The 17,209-nt window shown below is 37.9% G+C and overlaps 2 non-coding genes across 2 annotated transcripts; both read right to left on the bottom strand.

Moving 5' to 3' along the window:
* Positions 1-8,228: 8,228 nt before the first annotated feature.
* On the bottom strand, positions 8,229-8,301 carry TRNAR-ACG (transfer RNA arginine (anticodon ACG)). The gene has a single exon. It is a non-coding gene; the product is annotated as a tRNA-Arg (tRNA).
* Positions 8,302-15,817: 7,516 nt separating this feature from the next.
* On the bottom strand, positions 15,818-15,891 carry TRNAI-AAU (transfer RNA isoleucine (anticodon AAU)). The gene has a single exon. It is a non-coding gene; the product is annotated as a tRNA-Ile (tRNA).
* Positions 15,892-17,209: the final 1,318 nt, after the last annotated feature.

Below are 17,209 nucleotides of genomic sequence, written 5' to 3'. Positions count from 1 at the left end.
TTAATTTCCAATACAGACCCGACTAAAGTGAAAACACTGATTTTTCCGCTCTATCGGCTTTTGCGCGCGTATACCTTATCCGTATCGTCAGCAGCTCTCACTACTTCATTAGCGCTTGCGCAACAGGATATTGTTCAACAAAGAGAGCAAGATTAAGTATAGGATACCGTCGCAGAGAAGCGATTGCAGGATGACGAACAATCGTATTTTTAGACTTATTTGTGGATTTTGCGTAGAAACACGCGTAAAAAAACTTGTTCCAACGCGATGTATAAGACGCATGTGGGTGATACGAAAAAATGTTACAATCAAACAATCGCAAAAAGTCAGGAGCACGCCTATGTATATGTATACCCACTGCACTTATGCACCTCCTGTATATGGAAATGGAAAAAAAAAAACGAAACGAAAAATAAGAAACGTCCATCTGTCAGATGTTTGGGCCTATATATACACGCGTGCACGTGTAATAAAAGCGGACAAGAGGGAGCTTATCCTTGCTTAGATCGGCGAACAGTTGGGTCATCGTAGGCCGATGGTCATGCTCGCGTGCTGGCCAGCCGAGGGCAACCGGCCGTGCCTCCGTACCTCCACCAACTGTTTTGTGTATACGTATGGAGGCACGGTAGTGAGTATACAAATATACATACATACACTCACACATAGAGAATAAGAAGTTAAGAGAGCGCGAAGGAGAAAAAGGTGTTGCTGCATGTACGTATAGGTATAATAATATAAGGTCCGAGGAGCCTTTCTCGATGGCCTCTGGTTGTACACCCAAACCCCAGTGATGCACTTACACCATATAACAGGATTCTTGTGTGCAGCGGAGAGGGACATAACATGTATATGAGGATGCCCGAGGGCGATTTAATTTATTTAGCTAACGGCCCGAGTGGGCCTTTTTGTTTTAATGGTAAAAAACTATATGCAATGCAGAGACAAAAACTGGATAGCTTCCTTCGTTTGCTGTAGTTTATCGATTGCTGTTTTTGAAAGCGGAGATCTGGAGTAGGTGCTTTGGTACACAGGGAAGGAAAGGAGAGGGGTATTATGAAATCCGCATCGCGAAATTGCGTGCACAGAGCGCGTTATATCAATTACGCGGACGCAAGAGGGAAATCCTCTGCGCAATGAATAATCTTTTGCGAGAGAGAAAAGGAGTTTAAGACCATTGCGGGTGCTTGATTGAAATGAAACGCTGATGATAAGATATTACTTTCGAGTTTTCGGAGAACACTCATGAAATTTACCTGTCTATCTATATTATAGAGTATTCGTACCTCTGCAATTTAAGCAGATACATTGGCACAATTTTTTTCAATGGGTTTTTAAACACTTTGAAATTTTTTTTTTTCTCGAATAAACTGTACTGCATAATTTTTGCTAAAAAATATTTCATACTCATCACTAATCACGATACAATATCGAGAACAATTTTTTTTTGTTTTTTTTTTTATTTTATTTTTAGTGCAATACACATTTGATATTAATGTTTATTGTAAAGCATTTCATGCAAAATATTTAAATACTTTTTCAAGTACCTTGAATCTTTTCTCTTCGATAATTGCTTTTTATTGAACTATAATGCACTTATTTTGGCGAATAAAAATTACTTTCTCAAGTACTGTATCAATTAGATGTGCGTCAAATTGCCAACTCTACGAATTAAACGGGGGAAAAATAACAAAGGAGCCTATCTCTCATTTTTTACATAGATAACCCTTATACGTTCCATATTCACGTGAAAATATTCACTGCTGTACCTTCATAATCGTTCATGTTAAGAAGAATGCATTGCACGCACACACATATGTGTGCCTACGCGCTGACCAGCTAAAAATACTCTAGCAACGAGACAAAAAAAATTAAGGCCTAAAAAAAAAAAAAAAAAAAAAAGTGCTCGTTGCAGAGGAGGATACAATGGTGAGCCGAGATCAACGGACTCTTCCTTTTTGTGTTTACGTGTACGATAAATACATGTGTAGATGATGAAGAGTAGAGGTACAAAGAAAGAAAGCGGGCGCGACCCAACAATAGCAAGATGGAAGGGATGGGCTTGAATCTCGAAGAGAGCCGTCAACCGGACGTGAAATATATGTACATGTGTCATAAGAGAGAGAGAGAGAACGAGGACATTCGCAACGTAAGGTTATTAAAAAATAAAACAAGAAAGAGGGTCGCGAGTTTCGCCGCTATACGATAAATAGTAAATTCCCATTTTGGGATTCATTCTATTCACCAGTCAATGACTTCCGATTGAATTTCAACTTGGCGATTTATAGTTTTAACGGATGACTATGCAATTGAGTACAGGTGATTAAGAATAATACATCATCTTAGTATCAGTTGGCAAACAATTAGTCCGCGATTCTTATCCGAGCTGCACTTTGTAGCGATGACTCATTGCAGGTGAACGGTGTTTATTTTTGTCTTCGTGCGCTTGATAATTTGTCACGATGCATATATAACTATATAGTACTCGTTACAAATTTAATACCCAAAGTACAATGTCTTTTGTCGTGTCATCTTATCGTGTACCATGTAGTCGAATGACAACGAATAAATAACACGTGCCGTTCGGTGGATGGAACATTATCGATTGCGATTACAATATATTTACGTCCAATGGGTTCCAAGCTGCATTTATACGTTTGCTCGAGCGCTTTTAGTACTTTTTGTTGTCTCTATGAGTATAATAATTACCCATCCGATGGCACGAAAAATCACATTAGAAACTTTCTTATCCTATACCTTCATGTACCAACACACCATCTGAAACGAATAAACTCACTCCTTCCCAAAAACAATCCCGAGTACTAAAAAAGTACGTTGAAACGTTTGAATCCTTTGCCAAACACATGCATCACTAGATTCGCAACAATCAATCAACGGCGTCTACAGCGAACAGTGACAAAAAAAAGGAAATCGACTACGGGTCGATCTAAACCGATTGGCAAAACTTTTCAGGCACGAATGTAGGTGTCGGAAAAACACTTGGCACCCAGCTGATCCTCGATTTTTCCGGAGCTCATTTAAAAGTAAAATTTCGATCTAAAAAAAACACATAGTGGAGAACCCAAAGGAACATACCTGCCGAACGTCATAGACAAGGAGGAGCGAGAGGGCATGTGTATGTAGTGCACAAAGTGGAACACGCATCAAGTAGGTCGCTACGTAAATTGAATTTAATTACGCTCGTCGTCTACATACGTATACGCGTGGAATTCCGTGATGTTTTACTTTTTTTATTTGGTTTTTTTTTTCTTGTTTATTTATTAATTATTATTTTTTTTTTTTTTCTTACGTAACAGAGTTTCTCTCCATAGTCGATCAAGCCCATTAAACTGCATCAATGTAATAGCGCTCGGGAACCTCATTTATGAGTAATGTAGCGCTACAACTCGATCAGTGAGTTACTTACCTCTGACCGAAACTGAGATTTCGATGTCAAAGTGCAATACAATAGGCGTTTGGGGAAAATTTTTTTAAAGAAAAAAAAAAAAAGCTCTTGGTGGGTACTTTTCAAACGAACCCGAAATTCGTAATCGAGCCGTGCACGTGATACACTATATTCGATTAGCATATATTATTTCTTACGCAGAGGCATACATTTGAATAACAATGTTACACGTCTCGTGGGTTTGCGCGCGCCTCGTAATCCTCCTGACGGTCGATTAAATCAATGAATGTGCAAATTAACCGTGAATATATTCACGTTTGACCAAATTACCAATTACTTTATCGCGCTTCTGTTCTAATGGCACACATATTTCGTATGTATATAAACGTACAAGTCTTAAATCAAGTGACTTTTTTTTTTGTTTTGTTTTTTTTTTCTACGTTTGGTGTGAACTTTTTTTGGATGTCAAGTGTAAAAAATGAGCGTGACGTTACCCATACTATTTGAATCATTTGCTCTGACGTAAACACACGGACCACCTTGTACGCCCATCTTCTTCAATTAATATGACACCATGTATCCACATCATTTAAAATTGTTTTTAGAAGTAAAGACATTTTTTTTCTGTTTTTTTTTAACAATCTAAACGTACTATATGTACTGGACTAATCATCGAACAGATACAAGTTCAAGGACAGTCTTTAACTATTGCGTAACTCGCGTAATTATACACTTGATATAACAAACCCAAGCTCTATTCTCATAACGTGAATGGAAAAAAAAGTAGAACGACAGATAAAGACGCGAAAAACCATCAACCCTCCCATCTATATGTGTATTACATGCTTTGAAAACGCGTAAAAAAAGCAATCGCGATCAACTGATAGGGTAAACAATGAGATACGCTCTGGCTTTAACACAAAAGAGTACACATGTATACCAGAACTAGCCATACGTGCGATGCGTGTTTTATAAAGTACACGTGTTGGTGAATCGACGCGACGCGACGTCGGTAGCCATTATTGGTACAATAATAATTATGTGTTTGCCAGGTGATACACAAGGAATTGGTATATGTACATTTGGCCAAGGTCTCTCTTTAGATGTGGTACGATGTCACGGGTAAAATCTGTGGGTCTTTTGTATTTTATCTTTTTTTTTCTTCGGTAATACTTTTACGCTTTCTTTTCAGGATCGTGAGTTTTAGGGTTCATTGGGCGTGCGGTTTTTTACGGTTGGACTATGGTTGATTGATTCGCTCAGCCATGTTAGCGAAGTTTTGATTGATCGCGGTGCTGAAACTTTTTTTTCACTTTTCTTTTATTTTGCCGTTAGAGAAGTTTTTTTCATTAAGATAAAATATTATCATGAGGATACATTCACATAAATGATTTTATAGTTCTCTGTGGAATCATATGGTAAAAAGAAAATGCACTGCTGTGTAGGAAAAGCTTATGTAATTTTACAATTCATACATGATGTGTGTAGATAATTTTTCACCTCGAAATAGCGCTTTGATTGCCTTTCACGCGCACGAACGGGCAAAAGAAAATTACCACCTGTAAAATTGTCTGTGCGTTGAAAATCTCGTTAATTAATGTCTATCGATAATTCAAGTTACGGTTTCGTGCCGTTGAGGATAATTAGTTCCCACAAAGACTCTGAATATCTATAATCCAACTAGATGACAATTGTAAATCACGCCCCCAATAACAATTAATTAAAATCTCTAACCCTTTTCAAATAAACATTTTTTTGTATCGGATTACATCACATCATCTGCAGGTAAGCTGGTGATTGCGCAAACGAGTATAATCCGATTAGCGAACACTTTGCGGGTGGAATCAATTAGAGATGTAAGAAATAAAAATTTTCATTCAAAAGAAAGAAACGAACGATTAATTGCACCAAATGAATTGTAAGCTCCTTCCGGCATCTAATTTTGCTATTAAATGTGCGCGAAGCCACATTTAATCTGTGAATGTTTGCAAAAAAACAAAATAAAATAAGCAGTTGAACAAACGCAACATCCTTGTGATTTCCAATCTCTCAACTGAGACCTAATTAAATCGCGTAGCGTCTACTATTTATTTCCCCTGTTGTTTAACTAACTGTTACTGTACAAACGACGGTAGTAATTGAGAGCCAGTGGCAATTATTGTATAGTTGTGGAAAATATGACCGAAACCTGAGCTTCTGGAATACAAAACAAAAACAGCCGCATTAACGCGTTTTTAATCGTAGTTTAATAAGCTTCGCAGGAGCGGATCTAACTTAGGAACTGAGAGCAAGGATAAAGTTGTTTTTTTTTATTATTATTATTCCAATGCCGAGACTTGAGCACGGATTTTGTTTTATTTTTTTTTTGCTAAAAACTTTTTCTAGCAAATACAATGCCTTAAAAAAATATTTAAAAAGTATAATTGTTTGGAAAAGTACTCGAATATTTAATTTTAAATAGCGTACAATCAAATTCAATGCATAAATTATGCATTGTACTTATCTGTTAGGAAAAAACTTTTCTCGGTATTCTACTGTGAATATCGATGAATAAAAAAAAATTCACAAGCAAAAAAATGTAATTTATTGAGGAAAACGAAAAGATTCCTTTAAAGCGTCTAAACATCCATTGCGCCAAAGTCTGTCAATGTCGCACTAATGAAATCGTCAAAAGTTTACCTGTGCAAAAATGATGAGTGAAGTAGTGTAAGCAATTTATTTTGAGGCAAGCTCGATGTAAAAATTAAAATCCGCAAGAACAGTTTACGGAAGGCAGTGATTCGATCAAATTTATAAGAGGAAAACGAGAAAAACGGGTCTACGGTGGAAAATGGAGGAAAAAAAAAGATCGATGGAAGCGTATACGTATATATATATGGTACGCGATACGCTTCGTGTCGCCAAAGTAATTGTCTCGCGGAAGAAGAACATCAGAAGTGAAAGTATCGGAACTTTTCGCGGAAACAGGGGAAAAAGTTGATGAGAATTTTTTTTTTTTCTCAGGATTTTTTTTCTATTTCGAGCGGAAGGAGGCTGAGACCGATGGGAGGAAAAAGCGGTAAAGTTGAGCGGCGAATTGAATTCGACGCGTTCTCTCTTTTAAAAGTTTTCGGCATCAAAGTATTACGCGAGTCTTCAATAATACATGTGCTTTGAGCTACTTGTAATTATATTTTCATTGCTCTATTGCTCAACGAAATAGTTTGTGAGTACCAACTTCAATAAAATATGAAGCAACGGAAAACGAACTCAACCGACTATCGCGTGATGAAATATATAAAAAAAAAAAGGCGGTAATAATTTAAATCTTATTGTTCGTGTTGAGAAACGTTTACCTGTCGATAGTTTATTTTACTATTATGTACCAAATCAGTGGTGCTTTCATTGCGAGGTACGTTTCACGGTTTTGCAATCCGTTTATTGAGTGCACTCACGTGCAGATTTTCCACCGGTACGTTACAACTGAAAGAAATGCCAACACAGCTCTACAAAAAAAAAAAAAAAAAAAAATAGAAGAATACCTTTAAAGCTCACTTTGTAACCCACAGAGACGCGGACGGAAAACCCATTGAGCAACTGCGCCGTCGACTCTATACATCCGAAGCAAAGTAGCGACGCAGCAGTCGCACATGAAGCAAAAAAAAAAAAAAAAAAAAAAAAGAAGAATCTCCGAGAACGGATCTATCTAGCTCGCGCGTGCACATCAAAGGCCGTGGCTTTGTCCGGAATGTGCGGCAACTATCTCTTTTTTACCATCTCGACAACACATTCGCCCTCTAAAAATATACCTATACGTACGACCTTTTAAAAGAAAACGTTACCACTACACTTACTCAACGCTCTTGGGGTGTGCAGTTGTGGGGCGAGAATTCGATTACTCGACGTGGATAGGTGGAAAAATTTGGTTGTCAATGCCCTCGACTTGTGCATTCGGTATATCTAAACATGGGAGTATTTGGAAGATAAAAGCGTGGTATGAAATTTTTTTTTTTTTTTTTTTTTTTTTTTTCGTTAGTAAGGGCAGTTTTTGATACAAGCGTATATAGATTGAAGGCCAGCAGGACTGAAAATTGTATAAATGGTACTTGCAATAAATTCTGATGAATAAAGCAAAAAATTAGGTGACTTTCACCTGAAATTATTACCTCTACAAAAACTACGTAGACTAAACAATCTCGCGATCAGACCTTTCAGGATTCAAAGGCGATAAACTTGGTGACAGTCGATATCGACAAGGATTTGGGATTGTAAGTTTGTATGGCTGATAATAAAGATTTTTGTGGTGATACAGGTATGATGAAATTGGACCATTTAGTAGTGCTAGACTAGATAAATGAGAAATAACGATTTATCTGCTCCAAACACGTCACGCAGTACCGGAGATTAACCAAAGCGTAAATTCAGAGATTTCGAAATACCTCTGCGAATGACTATAATTTCAAAGGACAAACACTCGCCTCGGCCTACGGACTAATGTTTTATTGTATCAGCAAAAAAAAAAAAAAAAAAAAAAAACATTCTTCGTGTCCTCTTTTTTTAAGTGTATTCGTAAATCAACATTTTATCGTTTCTCTGTTCTTGTAAGTATTCATAAAAAAAAGCTGTGAAAATATCGCAATAGTCAGGAACGAGATAGCGTTGAAGAAAAAAAAAACATCCATGCTGCATAGAGTCTCTTTATCGTCGCCCTTGTGTGACGAAAGGCTCGACTGCATTTTCTAGGAAGCACTTAATGGGAGGGAAAACATTTTCCAACCGCATTTCCGCAAAAACTCAAAGAAAAACCTTTAGATGGTGGGTATGAAAAAAAAAGACAAAAATATCACGATCCTGCCAGGATTCGAACCTGGAATCTTCTGATCCGTAGTCAGACGCGTTATCCGTTGCGCCACAGGACCTGGTTGGTGGCCGCGCATTCGCACCGACTGCACTGGCTCTCTACGCTCCCCGGCGCTCTTCTTTGGCTCTATGTATGTGTATACCCCTATACTCGCTCGTAAAATCGATTTTCATAAATATTTCATTGCACTGGATACGCCAGCGTTACGCTTTGTTTAACATCCTCGAGCTTTTGGGTCAAAGGTTATGCGGATACTTAAATGCCATGAAATGTCGTGAAAAAGTAAAAATCGATTGAAATTCAACGAGCTGTTTTCTCGGCAGAATATTGATTTTGCATGTTTTCTTTATTTTCCTCGATTTGCATCAGATTTTTATTAGAATCGTATTATTTTTATTCTCACGCATTTCGTGTATTATTCGTATAATTTATCAAGCAACATTTCACAATGCATAGTGTAGTGATTTATTTTTATCTCACTAGAAGACATAACGCCTCTCAGCTCGAAGAATAACGAAATGCAATAAGTATGTATTAGTGGCAAGAATAACTTTATACCCATGCCGCTTGATATCAAATCGAAGGTAAAAAAAGAAGAAAAAAAAAAACGTGAATATATTTATTTTTAATTTTTTCAATCCACGGTACGTACCTCTGTAGCACTTTACATGCAAGAAAATATTATGCTGCACTTGGACAATCATTCATTTAACAACGTATGACGCAAACCATTGCCATTTGACCGTTTCAGCTCTAGTCATACAAATATTGACGTGCATCTTGAACTTCTTAGTTATATTAAATAATGACTCGTTTACATGTCGAGAGCTTTTTCGTTCTAAAAATACAGTCAGAAATAATGACGTATTTCTCATTCAAATGCTGATTTTGAAGAGTACTTTACGAAATGTCTTATTCATGTAATCAATTTGAAACTATTTTTGATGAATTACGTTAAATAACTACTCATAGAGACGTACTTTATATGTAAAATAGTTCCGAATGAAGATCCGTATTTCTGTGTAGGCGAAACGAAAAAAGAAGAAAAAAAAAAGAAATCCATCGACAACAAGCCAAAGTACAAGCGAAGATTGATTGATGGGCGCAGTTAAGCCGCTTGGGTTTCCTCAAGGGTTTCCTAATTGCCGCAAGACGGAAGGAGCATTTTAATAAATCACATCTTCCTTCTTAATTCAAGAAGATTTTGCTTGTACAGCCCAGACTCGTCGACGTATATCGATTGCGTGGGTGTGCACTTTGTAACTCCCAGACAACTAAATATTGCACATCAACTTTCATAATGTTTTTTCTGCAAAGCAAACCGATCAACACGTTTTTAAGGAATAACGTCTACTTAAGCAAGTATTTAGATTGATTTTCTCTTATTTAAGATGTAATGGTTGCTAACTGTGTAATAAGTAGTATCGAAAAAATTGTTTAAAAAAAAAAAAAATTATATCACATAAAGCATTCGGAAAACTACTCGTGTTCAAGACCGGTTATATTATTTACGATGTTTTTAAGGAACAAATTTTTCGAAGAATGGATAAATCACAATGACCGAATTGGGAAAAGCGCCAATTTTTAAATAGACTCCTTTCTTGGAAAAAAAACAAACAACTTGTTTGCTCAATGCACACGGTTAAACCACGTTAACGGCGCATTAAAAAATGTAAAAAAAAAAAAAAAAACAGTACCGATCGCATACCGATCGAAACGATTTTTTCAACCTGCACGTAGCTAAAAGAAAAAGTAAGTAGGTATCATTTCGCTGTATCGAGAAAACTCGTTTACTTTCGGGCGAGTGTCTTGATCACGTCCCTTCGAGGATCGATCGCATCAATTACGAGCCAACAGCCAGAAGTCAAGAGATGGACGTTTCGATAGTACGCCAATGCGTGAAAACTCAAGAGCGTCAATAAAAAGCCACCGACCGCGTGTGGCTGATGGCATACATCATGAGCGTATACGAGCGTGGCGTGGTCTTGGCACATTTGTCTTATTGCCCGACTCCTCTTTTACTTGAATACTCTTGAAACAATTAAACTCCAGACGCGCTTGTGTACATTTATCATGTATTACACAAATATACGTACGAGGTAGAGTCGAGTGGATAATATACGTACAAAAATAGGTAGACTTAACGTGTCCCGACCTATAATATTTTTTCAACCACCAAAGGTACAAACTTTTTTTTTTGTCTTGACCTCGTATTAACGCGTTACATATGCGTTATTACTCCATATCCCGCGTTACGCACGGTAAGGCCTAAACAGCTCGTTTTTACAGACCGATGAGCTTCCGGTCTACGCGCGGCTGCGCCGATGGGTACAAAGGCGCGCGAGGTGAATTTTTTATGCCATGCATCGAGCCCATAATGTGGTTGGTCGGATTTTGTATAACGTATAGAGAAGAGAGCTGCTTATGAGATTTGATAGTACCTACTCGTATAGGTATATAATACGGTGTCTGGAGGTTTTTGGAAGTAGGTCTCCGCGGGGCAACGAGAGCGAGTTCAATTGTCTCGATCCTGTAAGTGTTTATAAGTATATATATTATGGCGTTCCGAGTGTACAGTAGTGTTGGAAATGTGGTTTCACTCGGGCTCGAGCGTCAAAGTGAAAGGTTACCTCCATTGTACACCACACATGAGTATATGTGTGGGTGTAAGTATGCACACATACATGTAACCGATGCAGTCGCATTTGTCTCGAACTTAGAAAGTCGTCTCTGTGACTATATTATATTAAGTGTATCGCACGAGATCGGAAGTCTCGACACCATGTATTTTGCGTTATTATGCAGTGCAAAAGTGTGGCGGCTTAATTGGCCGATTCTGCCGCTGTTCTCTTAATTAACTCAACGAAGCGTTTAATGCACCCGAGCGATTCTTACTCGCAATATTATATTGTAGAAAAAAAGAGTAAGGCGCTTCGTTTGAATATATATATAATTGATTCCCGTTTAATCTCGATTTGTGTGTTTAATTGAAACGCTTATTCTCGATAGATAGGTTGATTAGGTACTGAAAATTGGAGAAATTTCTTTTTTTCTTACGATTTCATGCTTACGACAACAGAAGTGTCGATGATAAGGAGAGCAACATTGAAGCCTGAGAGATCCTCGGAGCCGGTAATTTTCTCAACCTTCAATCTCGAAACTTGTACACTTTACGACGCGTTTTTTCTCACGTTATCGTGAAATTATAAATTACACATGACTCCGCCAATCGAGAGAAAAAAAAAAAAAAAAAAAAACTCAAACAGTAACAGATATAAGTTGCGTGATCGGTACAGTGGAAGAGGGGGATCGAAGATTGCGGTGGAAATTGAATCAAACATTCGAGTCACGTGAAGGTACAGGATACAGGGTGCGAGTCGCGTGGGCGAATAAGAAAACGCGAGTGTGAAAAACCCAAGGAAATTGGAAATTTCGGCAAGTGTCAGTTCCTAGTTGAGATTCGGTAGAGAAATATTTTTTTATTCCCACGTTAAAAATACCCCTCGTGACTCCACGTAACATTTTTTTTGAAAATTTAATGAGTCCAAGTATTACTGCAATCATATCGTTTTCCTTATACTATTCATACATTTGTTGTAATTAAGAACCTCCTTGAAAAAGGGGGGGAAAAAACCACCACATACGTGTTCATTGAATGGACCAACAAGAATAAATCACGACGACGGATTTACCTATTAGAAGGTAGATCCTAAATGGATATCCAAGTGTTGCTGCTAAAAAAAGTAAAAACACATGGGTTCTAGGTGTACACGAGTCAACGGACTATACGAACAGGGAGTCAGTGGGCGAAGAGACTAAAAAAAAAACAGACGGAGGAATGGACGGGAAAGGAATCGATACGCGCTCTAAAAATCAATTCCTCGCTTTGTGACTCCTCCAAATGCGAGTGTACGCATCACGTGGTGCCACGTATATTATATGGAAGGCAAAAAGATATCATGGTGAAGCCAGTCGTCGTCTACGGGCTCAAGTAACCGGTTTCTTTTCCGAAAAATCCAATCGGGAATGAAGGAACGAGGCAAAGGGACACGGGAGAGGAAGAAAGATATACGACGATAGGCTCTCCCTCCGGATTCTTTCTCTCGTGCATGTATATATATACGTGTACCCCATATACACCGTGCGCACCCCTTGCATATACAAGCGTAGCTTTTTCATTTGTCTAGATGAGCTTCTCGCTGCCGTTTTTTTTTTTTTTTTTTTTTTACTTTACGCACGTGCACGTATTCGCTTACGGCAGCAAATACATGTACACGCGCGCAGTCTCTTGGCTTCTCTGCCGAGTGTAGTGGCAATTTCTTTTTTTCCCTTCTCCAAACGCGAAATTCGAGGCTTTCCGCTAACGCGGAGACCCTTTTTCTTCTCGGGAATTTAAAAAATCCTCCAACAAGCAACTGTACTCCGAAGCTTCGGAACGTCGCGAAGTTGAAATTGTTGACCAGTTGGCACATGGAAGCAAAGAAAAGGAAAAAAAAGAAAAAGAAGACGTTTTCCAATGTTACTGTCAATGCCATCGTTGTCGACACCTGATATTATGTCGTTAGAACTTATCAACTGTTGCGAATTCATTAACGACCCGACGACCTTGAGGAAGCTTGTAATCGCGCTAACCGCGTTTTTCCATCGCAATCGCATATGACATTACGTGCGTGGGACGAAGACACGTCGCTTGCACAACCGGGGAAGCTTGGGTGGTTGGCTAAATGATGTATCGATTCACAGAATCGTTCATACGTTCATTCTTTTTTTTTTACTTAAGGCGACTGAGGAAGTTATTGTTTTCCGATAATGTTTGTCATTATTATTTGTACTCGGCAAAAAGCAACACAAACATCGCGGTATATATAGCTGGTATTTTCGTAACGAATGTCATTTAAAGAACAATCATAATGAAAGAAAAAAAAAAAAAAAAAAAATACATGAATAAAATATCATTCCACAATGCACTTATAATATCAATATATGGCTGTGAAGGACGTCAAAAAGTTGAACAATATTAGTACAGCTTGGATCGGTATGAGTATCGCAAAAACATACCGTTTTGTCGTTAAAATAAGTTTCGAGCGCATCGGTAAAGAAAATTATTATTGCGATGACAGCGCGCATGTAAAGTAGAGCAGTGCGATACAAAGGGAAAGTGTGCAGGTATATGTGCCAGCTGTCACAGTGTATACAGATACTCGTTCGGCGACACACGAATGTCAAAATTGACAGCGCCAAACAATCATGTGGATGTAACCGATATACTGCATTGGTACATGATATGTTTAAACGGCGGTGTAACGTGTCGTTGGTGGTAAACATTGCACACATTTTGTCGGAGCGACTGACAAAACAATCCCATCACCGAGTAACACTGCACCACGAGCGAAAAAAAAAAAAAAAAAAAAAAAAACACCCCTGCACATCCCAACGATCGAGCGATTATTTTTATCATCATCCCCCGACACGTGAGTCCCTCCCCCCCATAAAAAACAAGAGAGAAAAATCAAACAAACGAGCCATTGTAAGCCCCTGTGTAAAGTACCACTCTCTCGAGTACTCATCCGAAATAACGATGAAAAAAAAAAAAAGAAAAAAAAGAAAGAGAGAAACTCACGCTAGCCGAGCACGCTGTGAGCGCGCGTCGAGGGCAACTAGTCCTCCGTGTCCCCCTCGAAGTCGCAAACAACAGCTTCGTTGACGCGGCAGTCGATGTCGTGCAGTATCCACGGTCCAGCCTCCTGTGGTGGCAAATGCATCGAAAGATCCTCGCTTCGTTCCTCCAGTTCAGCCATTAGTTGTTCCGAAACTCTCCTGCACGAGGACACGCTGCAGGTGCAGCTTGCAACGACGACAATCCGGGGGTAGGGGGCGAAAAGCGTTATTTGCACGTCACCCGGTCTCGTTGCTGCATTACGTGCTGGGGGGGAGGACGGACCAAGGGATGATACACACGACACAATCCTGTACCTCGAACTTTAGAGTTTAATTGTTCGGAGGAGTGAAAATAACAGTTGTAATGATATTCAAGGGGTCATTGGGTTATAGAGGTTTGCGACGGTAAGTATACGGTGTATGTGTGTACAGTGGGGTGGCAATGGCACTGTAGAGGCACACGTATCACGGAGCTTTGCCGAATTTTTTTTATTCATTACTCCCGCACAGCGCACCGTATAGTTGCAATGTACACACGAGGTACCGCATCAAAAGGTATACTTGTCATGCGATAAGTACGCGCTATTTTGATGTACCAAGCGGCTAAAGATGATACAGATAGCACGTTTCGGAGCAACGACGGGTGGTAGACTAAGTGCTGGCCTGCTGGCTGGCGTGTGCCAGACCCGCAGCAAGGCAACACAGTGCTGGTGGTGGTGGTGGTGGCGGCACTATGGCATGTATCTATATACATATACGTGAGGTTTGTTGTACATTGGTACCTTATATATACTTTCATATAGGTGAGAGAGCAGGCAGCCTCCTCTCCTCGCCATTTTGCCTGCTGGTGTACAATACCTACACTTTAGCTCTCTCTCTCTCTCTCTCTCTCCTCGATCAGCGTTGCACACACACCTTCATATATCTATAGATGTATAAAGAGCTGTAGGCTTTGTTCTTTGGTTGGCGATGCACCTCGTATCAAATTCCAATGCACATATCAGGAGAATTATATACTTAAAAATTTGACAAAAATCCACGGGCATTGCTCTCCATCAAATTGGTGCAAGTACAAGTGCACATGGGAAAGTTCACAATAATAATAATAATAATAATAATAATAATACCTATTAGTGTCTGCTTGCAACTGCATATCTTTCTGTGTTTTACCACTTTTATTTTACAGGAAAGGGGTTGGGGTGAAGTCCTCGACCTATACTTAAGGGTGCGAGGTCAGAAGGGGATTCCCCTGCGTGTGGCTGTGTGCGCGTGCGCGCGACAGGTGGTGTGTGACGCGCGGGGACACACACGTGTTGTTTATGGTGGTTTACTTGTATAGTATGTGTGTGTATGTTTAATTATGCCATTTCAACTACATACATAAGTATGTGGATATACAAAAAAAAATTAAACGTTTAGGATAGTAAAGAGAGTTTATGAACATGTGTAAGTACGAATCGAGGGCTGGAGAGTTTTTTTTTTTTTTTTTTTTTTTTTTTTTTTTTTTTTTTTTTTTTTCGAAGTAAGTTTATAAAAAATTGTCTATTGATGATCATCACGTTTTTGAAAAATATGGTACATTTATAAAAATTTCCGGGGTTTTTGCGGATGGTCGGGCGTTTGCTGACGGTAGGAAACAAAGTGATCTTTTGTAGTGGAGGGTGGTATTGAGAAATTTTATGATTTTAATATTATATTAAATAAAAATTCAACAATAAGCTTGATTACTACTTTATTTAATTGTTCAAATTAATAATTAAACTAACAAATTAATAGTGTCAATAAAAACCATGCTCGTACCTAGTAAGTTTTTTAATGAATGTTGTAACTTTTTTTTAGCATAAAATGAATGTTTTAAATGATAAATTTAAATCTCGAGTTATAGTTGTACAATTATGTACTAAAAAAAAAAAAAATGGCTCCAGAGGGGATCGAACCCACGGCCTTCGCGTTATTAGCACGACGCTCTAACCAGCTGAGCTATGGAGCCGGTGGGCCTTCGACTTTTAAAATTAGACAGTAGGAAAATTCCCTTCGTTTTTTTTAGTCTTTTTATTTCCATGTATTTATTGCGCTATTCACAGCTCATTATGGATAAAAATAATGTCTCCACGAATATTCATTCAATTTACAAGATAATAATCTGCAAGAACTCCTCATATTTTAGTATTTTTGTCAAATCTTGAAGCCGAAATAATTTTTATTCCAACAATTAGATACACATTAAAATTAAACTTTAATAGTGCTGATGCCCACACATATTACCAGTATTTTGATTCGAACAATAAATTATTTTGTCTCGTACAAATAAATTGCAAAAATAATGGCAGTTGAGACCAACTGAATTAATTTAATAGTTGACACCTTAGAATTTCATTGTTCCTTAAAGATAAGCTCTCAACTGATCGTGTGCAGTAACAAATGTTGTTTGTCAAGGCTAACTTTTCATTTTGTTGATAATATTTTAACGAAACTTTATTTGCGCGTGTACTTGAACAAAATTATTATTTTTATGAGAGATGATGTAATTTAAAAGAATTTACAAACAATTTGAACATATAAAATTTTCAATTTTGATAAACTTAGAGATGATAAAAGCCATTACTGCTGCAACTTGAATCACTCGTTTTATCACTCTGCTAGTACTTGTGTGTATTACAAATTGTGAACTCGTTTCACGAACGTATTATTAGCGCTCGTATAATCCAGTCGAGTGATAGATACTTGGAGGCGTATTGGTGTAAGATAACTCTCGAAATGACGGGAAAAATCACAGATTGTGGTAGTTCGTACATCGACAAGTTTCTCTTTATCCGTTTCATCCTTTGATTTCAAACTTTTAAGAGCTTATGCTGCAGTAAAAAAAATTGGTAATGTTGCAGAATGGCAGTGAGCTTGGCAAAAAAGCATAAAACCTAAGTTGGATGAAGCTCGATTTTATAAATAATTTTTAAGGTTTAAGACAAAATAAAATGTGAAACAAAATTTTCTACTAGAAACCCTTTGAGCTGCGAGAAAATGTTAAATATTTAGAAAGGCGGTTTCTTTTATAAATTTGCTAAATTTATTTGTTGGACCGATTTTTTCAGATTATATTAATTTAATGAGTGATGACAAAATATTGTAAATTTGCTAAATGCAACATTAAATTTTTTCAATAAGTTTAGAAAGAATTTCGTATCAGCTGAATATTTACATTATCTACGCTCGTTTGTAAAATCTTGATTGACTTGTAAGATGAAACATTTAATTAAAATGATACATGATAAAACGAACTGATCAATACGATCTTTAAATAGGTATGCATT

The sequence above is a fragment of the Copidosoma floridanum genome, unplaced genomic scaffold (assembly GCF_036245765.1).
Source record: "Copidosoma floridanum isolate Cflo_tuat_1 unplaced genomic scaffold, Cflo_Japanese_pri ptg000021l, whole genome shotgun sequence".
Classification (NCBI taxonomy): domain Eukaryota; kingdom Metazoa; phylum Arthropoda; class Insecta; order Hymenoptera; family Encyrtidae; genus Copidosoma; species Copidosoma floridanum.
The sequence above is the reverse complement of the archived record's forward strand: the minus strand, read 5'-3'. Positions and strand labels throughout refer to the sequence as shown.